The sequence below is a fragment of the Acipenser ruthenus genome, chromosome 2 (assembly GCF_902713425.1).
Source record: "Acipenser ruthenus chromosome 2, fAciRut3.2 maternal haplotype, whole genome shotgun sequence".
Classification (NCBI taxonomy): domain Eukaryota; kingdom Metazoa; phylum Chordata; class Actinopteri; order Acipenseriformes; family Acipenseridae; genus Acipenser; species Acipenser ruthenus.
This window is the reverse complement of record NC_081190.1, coordinates 99,140,630-99,154,404: the sequence shown is the minus strand read 5'-3', so window position 1 is coordinate 99,154,404 and position 13,775 is coordinate 99,140,630. Positions and strand designations below refer to the sequence as shown.

Below are 13,775 nucleotides of genomic sequence, written 5' to 3'. Positions count from 1 at the left end.
TAGATTCGTATCTCAGAGGAACGGGAAATTAAAACAAGGTAAAGGCAATCATCTAAATAAAGCTGAATCAATAACGGATAACGACATAGAACGTCTGTACAGAGCTGAAACACTATGTTTTAAAAAAAACAACTGTACCGCTGAACCTCGTCTTCTTTAATATTAGCAACTTTGTAACTTTGATACACGTGCCGCTGACTCGTTACTTTGTCTTCTCAAGATGAAACACTTCACAATACATGTACATAAAACACTTTGGTACTTTCTAGAACATTATACGCTCCGAAAGAAAAAACAAAATCTCATTCCCAGTCTGACAGAGCCACCTGCTGGAGATATATAGATAATCGCTAATTGCTTTCAATACCTGTGTTTTTAACTTTGACTATAACATCAGGGGAGAGCGCGAACGCGATTGCAGCCCTGCTTGTAAATCTGCTTGTATGTGGTTTTATGTTGTCTAATTAAAGTGTTTGTCTGCCAAGATATGTTTTAAGGGGCTTAGTGGTCAGGTGGTTAAAGAAAAGCTCTTGTTACCGGGAGGTTCCTGGTTCAATCCCAGCTCAGCCACTGGCTCATTGTGTGTGACCCTGTCCCTGAGCAAGTCCCTTAACCTCCTTGTGCTCCTTCCTTCAAATGAGATGTAAAACCCAGGTCCTATTGTAAGTGACTCTGCAGCAGCAGCAGCAGCAGCAGCAGCAGCAGCAGTTGTGATGCACAGTTTATCTGAATAAAAAACATCAACTAAATAAATAAAACTGATAAGCTCGAAAATGATTTCCAATTATTTAAAATAAAAATAAAAACTTTGATACAGACACTGCTGAGTCTTTACTTTTAGTCTTGTCAATAAAAAATAACGAAACATGGAAATAGATGTGCAGGAACCACGTAGCTATTTATTTGACAGTCAGAAAGCTAAAAACATTGAGCTCCTTTTAAAGAAAACCTGACTCCCTGTGTGACGAAGCCGCCTGCCGGAGAGTTGTTGAATAACTAGTGAGTGAGTGAGTGAGTGAGTTCCTTCCTCCGACGGGTTCGTGTTTGTTTCTGTCTTTGACCATAGTTTCAGGGGACAGCGCGAACGCAGTCCCCCACTACCAGAAATTATGCAGTCGAGATTCCCGCATTTGGGGAATTCGCAGGGGTCAGCACAGCCGGAGTGCAATGGCCGAGCCTCGCCCTGGGTGAACCACCTTCATGATCATGGTATCTCCCCTGCCAGGTAAGTATGAGTTGTACACATTGCGAGTCGTCACCCGTCCACAAGAGACATTTTTCAAAGAAACGGTGCCTACATCTGCAATTTAAAGAAACACTCTTTTCCTAATATAACATTTTCATTGTTATCATATCGCACTTTCCAGTCTGTTGGGTGTAATGGGTTCCTTCAGTTTTCAGTATAAGTATTTATAAATTGCATTCCCGTAATGCCTCTCGGTATATATTTGCATGCGCCTTTATCATTGGAGGACAAGATGCCAGGATTTACACAGGACGACGTCATTCGTGCAGCAGCATGTGAGATGTTCCGCAAAAGAAGCGACGGGTCTGTATACACGTCTGCGTAAACGAAATAAAAAAAATGTAACAAATGTACGACTTTCAAAAAGAAAGCAAGCAAAACATTGGTCAAACATTTGTTAAGGTCACACATAATATAAATAAACTCGAACGAATGAACGGGTCACTAAATCCGTTCTTGGTTGATATGCTCGTTTTGTTCTCTTGTTTGGCACAATAATCTAAACACGCAGTTTGTGGCTTTAAAACATGTCTCGTTCTGTTACTATAATAAAAAGTACTTCATCAACTGTTATTTCTTTTTTTAATTAATTAAACTAACCATAACTAGCAAAACTCGTCAGTACTTTTGTCTTAACCCTGTTCACATTTGTTTGTATCGGACCGCTACTGGTAGTTTCGGCTTAGAATATAATACGATAACCCTTTCTGTCCTAACTCAGTTTTCAAAACCAGTAAAGGCTGATACAATACTTGTTCGTGTGTGGAATGGGACAATAAAAAAACCAAAAAAAGAAAACGATGTTTAGACTTACAGCTTCCAGGTTAGTAACATAAATAACAAGGGAAATAGCGCCCCCTGTCAAGCTGCAGAAAGAAAAGCTTACAGCACCTGGTATTCCCAGGCGGTCTCCCATCCAAGTACTAACCAGGCCCGACCTTGCTTAGCTTCCGAGATCAGACGAGATCGGGCGTTCTCAAGGTGGTATGGCCGTAAGCGAACGACAGTCTTGGTTTATCTCTTTCATAGTATTAAGTTAATATCATTCATGCAATGACAGGTTGGGGGAGGGATTTCCAGATCTCTAATTTGTCACAAACGTTAACATTTAAGCAGCTCTGGGCTCCACGTGTGCGGGCCCGTGTGTCCGTGTGTCTGTGTGTGTATATATAGCAGCATTAAAAGTGCCATTAGATTCTTGCGAAATTGTATGTTCACAAAGTAGTAGCCACACGTTGGCATTGAAAGTGTTAAGTTCTCAAAGGCATCCATTTTGTATATTACCCTCTTTTAGTTTGAATCTGCAGCAGTGTTGTAATGGATCTCAGCTGTACTGAGCTGTGTTGCCGTTGGAGGACTGTATGCCCTGAAACCAATTTGATGTTTATTCTACAAAATAAATCCCCCTTTCAAACAACTCGTGTGGTTCTTTAGGCTGAGCAGTACTGCAAGGGTCCCTCTCCTCCAGTTAGAGACAGCATACATGTGGTTACATGATACATGGATGAAGGCTTATTGTGACTTGTTCGACTCCTCGAGACCATCTCTTTCAATTCAAACACAAAATGTCTCGTTTTCAATCGCTCGACAACACCCACAGTACAGAAATGTGCATTAATGATCAACAAAATGAGAATACGTTAAAAAAAAAAAAAAAAGATGTAAAGCTGGTAGATTCGTATCTCAGAGGAACGGGAAATTAAAACAAGGTAAAGGCAATCATCTAAATAAAGCTGAATCAATAACGGATAACGACATAGAACGTCTGTACAGAGCTGAAACACTATGTTTTAAAAAAAACAACTGTACCGCTGAACCTCGTCTTCTTTAATATTAGCAACTTTGTAACTTTGATACACGTGCCGCTGACTCGTTACTTTGTCTTCTCAAGATGAAACACTTCACAATACATGTACATAAAACACTTTGGTACTTTCTAGAACATTATACGCTCCGAAAGAAAAAACAAAATCTCATTCCCAGTCTGACAGAGCCACCTGCTGGAGATATATAGATAATCGCTAATTGCTTTCAATACCTGTGTTTTTAACTTTGACTATAACATCAGGGGAGAGCGCGAACGCGATTGCAGCCCTGCTTGTAAATCTGCTTGTATGTGGTTTTATGTTGTCTAATTAAAGTGTTTGTCTGCCAAGATATGTTTTAAGGGGCTTAGTGGTCAGGTGGTTAAAGAAAAGCTCTTGTTACCGGGAGGTTCCTGGTTCAATCCCAGCTCAGCCACTGGCTCATTGTGTGTGACCCTGTCCCTGAGCAAGTCCCTTAACCTCCTTGTGCTCCTTCCTTCAAATGAGATGTAAAACCCAGGTCCTATTGTAAGTGACTCTGCAGCAGCAGCAGCAGCAGCAGCAGCAGCAGCAGTTGTGATGCACAGTTTATCTGAATAAAAAACATCAACTAAATAAATAAAACTGATAAGCTCGAAAATGATTTCCAATTATTTAAAATAAAAATAAAAACTTTGATACAGACACTGCTGAGTCTTTACTTTTAGTCTTGTCAATAAAAAATAACGAAACATGGAAATAGATGTGCAGGAACCACGTAGCTATTTATTTGACAGTCAGAAAGCTAAAAACATTGAGCTCCTTTTAAAGAAAACCTGACTCCCTGTGTGACGAAGCCGCCTGCCGGAGAGTTGTTGAATAACTAGTGAGTGAGTGAGTGAGTGAGTGAGTTCCTTCCTCCGACGGGTTCGTGTTTGTTTCTGTCTTTGACCATAGTTTCAGGGGAGAGCGCGAACGCAGTCCCCCACTACCAGAAATTATGCAGTCGAGATTCCCGCATTTGGGGAATTCGCAGGGGTCAGCACAGCCGGAGTGCAATGGCCGAGCCTCGCCCTGGGTGAACCACCTTCATGATCATGGTATCTCCCCTGCCAGGTAAGTATGAGTTGTACACATTGCGAGTCGTCACCCGTCCACAAGAGACATTTTTCAAAGAAACGGTGCCTACATCTGCAATTTAAAGAAACACTCTTTTCCTAATATAACATTTTCATTGTTATCATATCGCACTTTCCAGTCTGTTGGGTGTAATGGGTTCCTTCAGTTTTCAGTATAAGTATTTATAAATTGCATTCCCGTAATGCCTCTCGGTATATATTTGCATGCGCCTTTATCATTGGAGGACAAGATGCCAGGATTTACACAGGACGACGTCATTCGTGCAGCAGCATGTGAGATGTTCCGCAAAAGAAGCGACGGGTCTGTATACACGTCTGCGTAAACGAAATAAAAAAAATGTAACAAATGTACGACTTTCAAAAAGAAAGCAAGCAAAACATTGGTCAAACATTTGTTAAGGTCACACATAATATAAATAAACTCGAACGAATGAACGGGTCACTAAATCCGTTCTTGGTTGATATGCTCGTTTTGTTCTCTTGTTTGGCACAATAATCTAAACACGCAGTTTGTGGCTTTAAAACATGTCTCGTTCTGTTACTATAATAAAAAGTACTTCATCAACTGTTATTTCTTTTTTTAATTAATTAAACTAACCATAACTAGCAAAACTCGTCAGTACTTTTGTCTTAACCCTGTTCACATTTGTTTGTATCGGACCGCTACTGGTAGTTTCGGCTTAGAATATAATACGATAACCCTTTCTGTCCTAACTCAGTTTTCAAAACCAGTAAAGGCTGATACAATACTTGTTCGTGTGTGGAATGGGACAATAAAAAAACCAAAAAAAGAAAACGATGTTTAGACTTACAGCTTCCAGGTTAGTAACATAAATAACAAGGGAAATAGCGCCCCCTGTCAAGCTGCAGAAAGAAAAGCTTACAGCACCTGGTATTCCCAGGCGGTCTCCCATCCAAGTACTAACCAGGCCCGACCTTGCTTAGCTTCCGAGATCAGACGAGATCGGGCGTTCTCAAGGTGGTATGGCCGTAAGCGAACGACAGTCTTGGTTTATCTCTTTCATAGTATTAAGTTAATATCATTCATGCAATGACAGGTTGGGGGAGGGATTTCCAGATCTCTAATTTGTCACAAACGTTAACATTTAAGCAGCTCTGGGCTCCACGTGTGCGGGCCCGTGTGTCCGTGTGTCTGTGTGTGTATATATAGCAGCATTAAAAGTGCCATTAGATTCTTGCGAAATTGTATGTTCACAAAGTAGTAGCCACACGTTGGCATTGAAAGTGTTAAGTTCTCAAAGGCATCCATTTTGTATATTACCCTCTTTTAGTTTGAATCTGCAGCAGTGTTGTAATGGATCTCAGCTGTACTGAGCTGTGTTGCCGTTGGAGGACTGTATGCCCTGAAACCAATTTGATGTTTATTCTACAAAATAAATCCCCCTTTCAAACAACTCGTGTGGTTCTTTAGGCTGAGCAGTACTGCAAGGGTCCCTCTCCTCCAGTTAGAGACAGCATACATGTGGTTACATGATACATGGATGAAGGCTTATTGTGACTTGTTCGACTCCTCGAGACCATCTCTTTCAATTCAAACACAAAATGTCTCGTTTTCAATCGCTCGACAACACCCACAGTACAGAAATGTGCATTAATGATCAACAAAATGAGAATACGTTAAAAAAAAAAAAAGATGTAAAGCTGGTAGATTCGTATCTCAGAGGAACGGGAAATTAAAACAAGGTAAAGGCAATCATCTAAATAAAGCTGAATCAATAACGGATAACGACATAGAACGTCTGTACAGAGCTGAAACACTATGTTTTAAAAAAAACAACTGTACCGCTGAACCTCGTCTTCTTTAATATTAGCAACTTTGTAACTTTGATACACGTGCCGCTGACTCGTTACTTTGTCTTCTCAAGATGAAACACTTCACAATACATGTACATAAAACACTTTGGTACTTTCTAGAACATTATACGCTCCGAAAGAAAAAACAAAATCTCATTCCCAGTCTGACAGAGCCACCTGCTGGAGATATATAGATAATCGCTAATTGCTTTCAATACCTGTGTTTTTAACTTTGACTATAACATCAGGGGAGAGCGCGAACGCGATTGCAGCCCTGCTTGTAAATCTGCTTGTATGTGGTTTTATGTTGTCTAATTAAAGTGTTTGTCTGCCAAGATATGTTTTAAGGGGCTTAGTGGTCAGGTGGTTAAAGAAAAGCTCTTGTTACCGGGAGGTTCCTGGTTCAATCCCAGCTCAGCCACTGGCTCATTGTGTGTGACCCTGTCCCTGAGCAAGTCCCTTAACCTCCTTGTGCTCCTTCCTTCAAATGAGATGTAAAACCCAGGTCCTATTGTAAGTGACTCTGCAGCAGCAGCAGCAGCAGCAGCAGCAGCAGCAGCAGTTGTGATGCACAGTTTATCTGAATAAAAAACATCAACTAAATAAATAAAACTGATAAGCTCGAAAATGATTTCCAATTATTTAAAATAAAAATAAAAACTTTGATACAGACACTGCTGAGTCTTTACTTTTAGTCTTGTCAATAAAAAATAACGAAACATGGAAATAGATGTGCAGGAACCACGTAGCTATTTATTTGACAGTCAGAAAGCTAAAAACATTGAGCTCCTTTTAAAGAAAACCTGACTCCCTGTGTGACGAAGCCGCCTGCCGGAGAGTTGTTGAATAACTAGTGAGTGAGTGAGTGAGTGAGTTCCTTCCTCCGACGGATTCGTGTTTGTTTCTGTCTTTGACCATAGTTTCAGGGGAGAGCGCGAACGCAGTCCCCCACTACCAGAAATTATGCAGTCGAGATTCCCGCATTTGGGGAATTCGCAGGGGTCAGCACAGCCGGAGTGCAATGGCCGAGCCTCGCCCTGGGTGAACCACCTTCATGATCATGGTATCTCCCCTGCCAGGTAAGTATGAGTTGTACACATTGCGAGTCGTCACCCGTCCACAAGAGACATTTTTCAAAGAAACGGTGCCTACATCTGCAATTTAAAGAAACACTCTTTTCCTAATATAACATTTTCATTGTTATCATATCGCACTTTCCAGTCTGTTGGGTGTAATGGGTTCCTTCAGTTTTCAGTATAAGTATTTATAAATTGCATTCCCGTAATGCCTCTCGGTATATATTTGCATGCGCCTTTATCATTGGAGGACAAGATGCCAGGATTTACACAGGACGACGTCATTCGTGCAGCAGCATGTGAGATGTTCCGCAAAAGAAGCGACGGGTCTGTATACACGTCTGCGTAAACGAAATAAAAAAATGTAACAAATGTACGACTTTCAAAAAGAAAGCAAGCAAAACATTGGTCAAACATTTGTTAAGGTCACACATAATATAAATAAACTCGAACGAATGAACGGGTCACTAAATCCGTTCTTGGTTGATATGCTCGTTTTGTTCTCTTGTTTGGCACAATAATCTAAACACGCAGTTTGTGGCTTTAAAACATGTCTCGTTCTGTTACTATAATAAAAAGTACTTCATCAACTGTTATTTCTTTTTTTAATTAATTAAACTAACCATAACTAGCAAAACTCGTCAGTACTTTTGTCTTAACCCTGTTCACATTTGTTTGTATCGGACCGCTACTGGTAGTTTCGGCTTAGAATATAATACGATAACCCTTTCTGTCCTAACTCAGTTTTCAAAACCAGTAAAGGCTGATACAATACTTGTTCGTGTGTGGAATGGGACAATAAAAAAACCAAAAAAAGAAAACGATGTTTAGACTTACAGCTTCCAGGTTAGTAACATAAATAACAAGGGAAATAGCGCCCCCTGTCAAGCTGCAGAAAGAAAAGCTTACAGCACCTGGTATTCCCAGGCGGTCTCCCATCCAAGTACTAACCAGGCCCGACCTTGCTTAGCTTCCGAGATCAGACTAGATCGGGCGTTCTCAAGGTGGTATGGCCGTAAGCGAACGACAGTCTTGGTTTATCTCTTTCATAGTATTAAGTTAATATCATTCATGCAATGACAGGTTGGGGGAGGGATTTCCAGATCTCTAATTTGTCACAAACGTTAACATTTAAGCAGCTCTGGGCTAAACGTGTGCGGGCCCGTGTGTCCGTGTGTCTGTGTGTGTATATAGCAGCATTAAAAGTGCCATTAGATTCTTGCGAAATTGTATGTTCACAAAGTAGTAGCCACACGTTGGCATTGAAAGTGTTAAGTTCTCAAAGGCATCCATTTTGTATATTACCCTCTTTTAGTTTGAATCTGCAGCAGTGTTGTAATGGATCTCAGCTGTACTGAGCTGTGTTGCCGTTGGAGGACTGTATGCCCTGAAACCAATTTGATGTTTATTCTACAAAATAAATCCCCCTTTCAAACAACTCGTGTGGTTCTTTAGGCTGAGCAGTACTGCAAGGGTCCCTCTCCTCCAGTTAGAGACAGCATACATGTGGTTACATGATACATGGATGAAGGCTTATTGTGACTTGTTCGACTCCTCGAGACCATCACTTTCAATTCAAACACAAAATGTCTCGTTTTCAATCGCTCGACAACACCCACAGTACAGAAATGTGCATTAATGATCAACAAAATGAGAATACGTTAAAAAAAAAAAAAAGATGTAAAGCTGGTAGATTCGTATCTCAGAGGAACGGGAAATTAAAACAAGGTAAAGGCAATCATCTAAATAAAGCTGAATCAATAACGGATAACGACATAGAACGTCTGTACAGAGCTGAAACACTATGTTTTAAAAAAAAACAACTGTACCGCTGAACCTCGTCTTCTTTAATATTAGCAACTTTGTAACTTTGATACACGTGCCGCTGACTCGTTACTTTGTCTTCTCAAGATGAAACACTTCACAATACATGTACATAAAACACTTTGGTACTTTCTAGAACATTATACGCTCCGAAAGAAAAAACAAAATCTCATTCCCAGTCTGACAGAGCCACCTGCTGGAGATATATAGATAATCGCTAATTGCTTTCAATACCTGTGTTTTTAACTTTGACTATAACATCAGGGGAGAGCGCGAACGCGATTGCAGCCCTGCTTGTAAATCTGCTTGTATGTGGTTTTATGTTGTCTAATTAAAGTGTTTGTCTGCCAAGATATGTTTTAAGGGGCTTAGTGGTCAGGTGGTTAAAGAAAAGCTCTTGTTACCGGGAGGTTCCTGGTTCAATCCCAGCTCAGCCACTGGCTCATTGTGTGTGACCCTGTCCCTGAGCAAGTCCCTTAACCTCCTTGTGCTCCTTCCTTCAAATGAGATGTAAAACCCAGGTCCTATTGTAAGTGACTCTGCAGCAGCAGCAGCAGCAGCAGCAGCAGCAGTTGTGATGCACAGTTTATCTGAATAAAAAACATCAACTAAATAAATAAAACTGATAAGCTCGAAAATGATTTCCAATTATTTAAAATAAAAATAAAAACTTTGATACAGACACTGCTGAGTCTTTACTTTTAGTCTTGTCAATAAAAAATAACGAAACATGGAAATAGATGTGCAGGAACCACGTAGCTATTTATTTGACAGTCAGAAAGCTAAAAACATTGAGCTCCTTTTAAAGAAAACCTGACTCCCTGTGTGACGAAGCCGCCTGCCGGAGAGTTGTTGAATAACTAGTGAGTGAGTGAGTGAGTGAGTGAGTTCCTTCCTCCGACGGGTTCGTGTTTGTTTCTGTCTTTGACCATAGTTTCAGGGGAGAGCGCGAACGCAGTCCCCCACTACCAGAAATTATGCAGTCGAGATTCCCGCATTTGGGGAATTCGCAGGGGTCAGCACAGCCGGAGTGCAATGGCCGAGCCTCGCCCTGGGTGAACCACCTTCATGATCATGGTATCTCCCCTGCCAGGTAAGTATGAGTTGTACACATTGCGAGTCGTCACCCGTCCACAAGAGACATTTTTCAAAGAAACGGTGCCTACATCTGCAATTTAAAGAAACACTCTTTTCCTAATATAACATTTTCATTGTTATCATATCGCACTTTCCAGTCTGTTGGGTGTAATGGGTTCCTTCAGTTTTCAGTATAAGTATTTATAAATTGCATTCCCGTAATGCCTCTCGGTATATATTTGCATGCGCCTTTATCATTGGAGGACAAGATGCCAGGATTTACACAGGACGACGTCATTCGTGCAGCAGCATGTGAGATGTTCCGCAAAAGAAGCGACGGGTCTGTATACACGTCTGCGTAAACGAAATAAAAAAAATGTAACAAATGTACGACTTTCAAAAAGAAAGCAAGCAAAACATTGGTCAAACATTTGTTAAGGTCACACATAATATAAATAAACTCGAACGAATGAACGGGTCACTAAATCCGTTCTTGGTTGATATGCTCGTTTTGTTCTCTTGTTTGGCACAATAATCTAAACACGCAGTTTGTGGCTTTAAAACATGTCTCGTTCTGTTACTATAATAAAAAGTACTTCATCAACTGTTATTTCTTTTTTTAATTAATTAAACTAACCATAACTAGCAAAACTCGTCAGTACTTTTGTCTTAACCCTGTTCACATTTGTTTGTATCGGACCGCTACTGGTAGTTTCGGCTTAGAATATAATACGATAACCCTTTCTGTCCTAACTCAGTTTTCAAAACCAGTAAAGGCTGATACAATACTTGTTCGTGTGTGGAATGGGACAATAAAAAAACCAAAAAAAGAAAACGATGTTTAGACTTACAGCTTCCAGGTTAGTAACATAAATAACAAGGGAAATAGCGCCCCCTGTCAAGCTGCAGAAAGAAAAGCTTACAGCACCTGGTATTCCCAGGCGGTCTCCCATCCAAGTACTAACCAGGCCCGACCTTGCTTAGCTTCCGAGATCAGACGAGATCGGGCGTTCTCAAGGTGGTATGGCCGTAAGCGAACGACAGTCTTGGTTTATCTCTTTCATAGTATTAAGTTAATATCATTCATGCAATGACAGGTTGGGGGAGGGATTTCCAGATCTCTAATTTGTCACAAACGTTAACATTTAAGCAGCTCTGGGCTCCACGTGTGCGGGCCCGTGTGTCCGTGTGTCTGTGTGTGTATATATAGCAGCATTAAAAGTGCCATTAGATTCTTGCGAAATTGTATGTTCACAAAGTAGTAGCCACACGTTGGCATTGAAAGTGTTAAGTTCTCAAAGGCATCCATTTTGTATATTACCCTCTTTTAGTTTGAATCTGCAGCAGTGTTGTAATGGATCTCAGCTGTACTGAGCTGTGTTGCCGTTGGAGGACTGTATGCCCTGAAACCAATTTGATGTTTATTCTACAAAATAAATCCCCCTTTCAAACAACTCGTGTGGTTCTTTAGGCTGAGCAGTACTGCAAGGGTCCCTCTCCTCCAGTTAGAGACAGCATACATGTGGTTACATGATACATGGATGAAGGCTTATTGTGACTTGTTCGACTCCTCGAGACCATCACTTTCAATTCAAACACAAAATGTCTCGTTTTCAATCGCTCGACAACACCCACAGTACAGAAATGTGCATTAATGATCAACAAAATGAGAATACGTTAAAAAAAAAAAAAAAGATGTAAAGCTGGTAGATTCGTATCTCAGAGGAACGGGAAATTAAAACAAGGTAAAGGCAATCATCTAAATAAAGCTGAATCAATAACGGATAACGACATAGAACGTCTGTACAGAGCTGAAACACTATGTTTTAAAAAAAACAACTGTACCGCTGAACCTCGTCTTCTTTAATATTAGCAACTTTGTAACTTTGATACACGTGCCGCTGACTCGTTACTTTGTCTTCTCAAGATGAAACACTTCACAATACATGTACATAAAACACTTTGGTACTTTCTAGAACATTATACGCTCCGAAAGAAAAAACAAAATCTCATTCCCAGTCTGACAGAGCCACCTGCTGGAGATATATAGATAATCGCTAATTGCTTTCAATACCTGTGTTTTTAACTTTGACTATAACATCAGGGGAGAGCGCGAACGCGATTGCAGCCCTGCTTGTAAATCTGCTTGTATGTGGTTTTATGTTGTCTAATTAAAGTGTTTGTCTGCCAAGATATGTTTTAAGGGGCTTAGTGGTCAGGTGGTTAAAGAAAAGCTCTTGTTACCGGGAGGTTCCTGGTTCAATCCCAGCTCAGCCACTGGCTCATTGTGTGTGACCCTGTCCCTGAGCAAGTCCCTTAACCTCCTTGTGCTCCTTCCTTCAAATGAGATGTAAAACCCAGGTCCTATTGTAAGTGACTCTGCAGCAGCAGCAGCAGCAGCAGCAGCAGCAGCAGTTGTGATGCACAGTTTATCTGAATAAAAAACATCAACTAAATAAATAAAACTGATAAGCTCGAAAATGATTTCCAATTATTTAAAATAAAAATAAAAACTTTGATACAGACACTGCTGAGTCTTTACTTTTAGTCTTGTCAATAAAAAATAACGAAACATGGAAATAGATGTGCAGGAACCACGTAGCTATTTATTTGACAGTCAGAAAGCTAAAAACATTGAGCTCCTTTTAAAGAAAACCTGACTCCCTGTGTGACGAAGCCGCCTGCCGGAGAGTTGTTGAATAACTAGTGAGTGAGTGAGTGAGTGAGTTCCTTCCTCCGACGGGTTCGTGTTTGTTTCTGTCTTTGACCATAGTTTCAGGGGAGAGCGCGAACGCAGTCCCCCACTACCAGAAATTATGCAGTCGAGATTCCCGCATTTGGGGAATTCGCAGGGGTCAGCACAGCCGGAGTGCAATGGCCGAGCCTCGCCCTGGGTGAACCACCTTCATGATCATGGTATCTCCCCTGCCAGGTAAGTATGAGTTGTACACATTGCGAGTCGTCACCCGTCCACAAGAGACATTTTTCAAAGAAACGGTGCCTACATCTGCAATTTAAAGAAACACTCTTTTCCTAATATAACATTTTCATTGTTATCATATCGCACTTTCCAGTCTGTTGGGTGTAATGGGTTCCTTCAGTTTTCAGTATAAGTATTTATAAATTGCATTCCCGTAATGCCTCTCGGTATATATTTGCATGCGCCTTTATCATTGGAGGACAAGATGCCAGGATTTACACAGGACGACGTCATTCGTGCAGCAGCATGTGAGATGTTCCGCAAAAGAAGCGACGGGTCTGTATACACGTCTGCGTAAACGAAATAAAAAAAATGTAACAAATGTACGACTTTCAAAAAGAAAGCAAGCAAAACATTGGTCAAACATTTGTTAAGGTCACACATAATATAAATAAACTCGAACGAATGAACGGGTCACTAAATCCGTTCTTGGTTGATATGCTCGTTTTGTTCTCTTGTTTGGCACAATAATCTAAACACGCAGTTTGTGGCTTTAAAACATGTCTCGTTCTGTTACTATAATAAAAAGTACTTCATCAACTGTTATTTCTTTTTTTAATTAATTAAACTAACCATAACTAGCAAAACTCGTCAGTACTTTTGTCTTAACCCTGTTCACATTTGTTTGTATCGGACCGCTACTGGTAGTTTCGGCTTAGAATATAATACGATAACCCTTTCTGTCCTAACTCAGTTTTCAAAACCAGTAAAGGCTGATACAATACTTGTTCGTGTGTGGAATGGGACAATAAAAAAACCAAAAAAAGAAAACGATGTTTAGACTTACAGCTTCCAGGTTAGTAACATAAATAACAAGGGAAATAGCGCCCCCTG

At 40.6% G+C, this 13,775-nt stretch overlaps 9 non-coding genes across 9 annotated transcripts; all 9 read right to left on the bottom strand.

Moving 5' to 3' along the window:
• Positions 1-1,069: 1,069 nt before the first annotated feature.
• Positions 1,070-1,233, bottom strand: LOC131706865 (U1 spliceosomal RNA). The gene has a single exon (XR_009310853.1). It is a non-coding gene; the product is annotated as a U1 spliceosomal RNA (small nuclear RNA).
• An 892-nt stretch (positions 1,234-2,125) lies between these two features.
• On the bottom strand, positions 2,126-2,244 carry LOC131706237 (5S ribosomal RNA). The gene has a single exon (XR_009310605.1). It is a non-coding gene; the product is annotated as a 5S ribosomal RNA (ribosomal RNA).
• Positions 2,245-3,990: 1,746 nt separating this feature from the next.
• On the bottom strand, positions 3,991-4,154 carry LOC131707137 (U1 spliceosomal RNA). Its single transcript, XR_009311001.1, has one exon. It is a non-coding gene; the product is annotated as a U1 spliceosomal RNA (small nuclear RNA).
• Positions 4,155-5,046: 892 nt separating this feature from the next.
• Positions 5,047-5,165, bottom strand: LOC131706227 (5S ribosomal RNA). The gene has a single exon (XR_009310604.1). It is a non-coding gene; the product is annotated as a 5S ribosomal RNA (ribosomal RNA).
• A 1,742-nt stretch (positions 5,166-6,907) lies between these two features.
• Positions 6,908-7,071, bottom strand: LOC131707135 (U1 spliceosomal RNA). Its single transcript, XR_009311000.1, has one exon. It is a non-coding gene; the product is annotated as a U1 spliceosomal RNA (small nuclear RNA).
• An 891-nt stretch (positions 7,072-7,962) lies between these two features.
• LOC131706797 (5S ribosomal RNA) lies at positions 7,963-8,081 on the bottom strand. Its single transcript, XR_009310809.1, has one exon. It is a non-coding gene; the product is annotated as a 5S ribosomal RNA (ribosomal RNA).
• A 1,740-nt stretch (positions 8,082-9,821) lies between these two features.
• LOC131707134 (U1 spliceosomal RNA) lies at positions 9,822-9,985 on the bottom strand. Its single transcript, XR_009310999.1, has one exon. It is a non-coding gene; the product is annotated as a U1 spliceosomal RNA (small nuclear RNA).
• An 892-nt stretch (positions 9,986-10,877) lies between these two features.
• Positions 10,878-10,996, bottom strand: LOC131706217 (5S ribosomal RNA). Its single transcript, XR_009310603.1, has one exon. It is a non-coding gene; the product is annotated as a 5S ribosomal RNA (ribosomal RNA).
• A 1,741-nt stretch (positions 10,997-12,737) lies between these two features.
• LOC131707128 (U1 spliceosomal RNA) lies at positions 12,738-12,901 on the bottom strand. The gene has a single exon (XR_009310995.1). It is a non-coding gene; the product is annotated as a U1 spliceosomal RNA (small nuclear RNA).
• Positions 12,902-13,775: the final 874 nt, after the last annotated feature.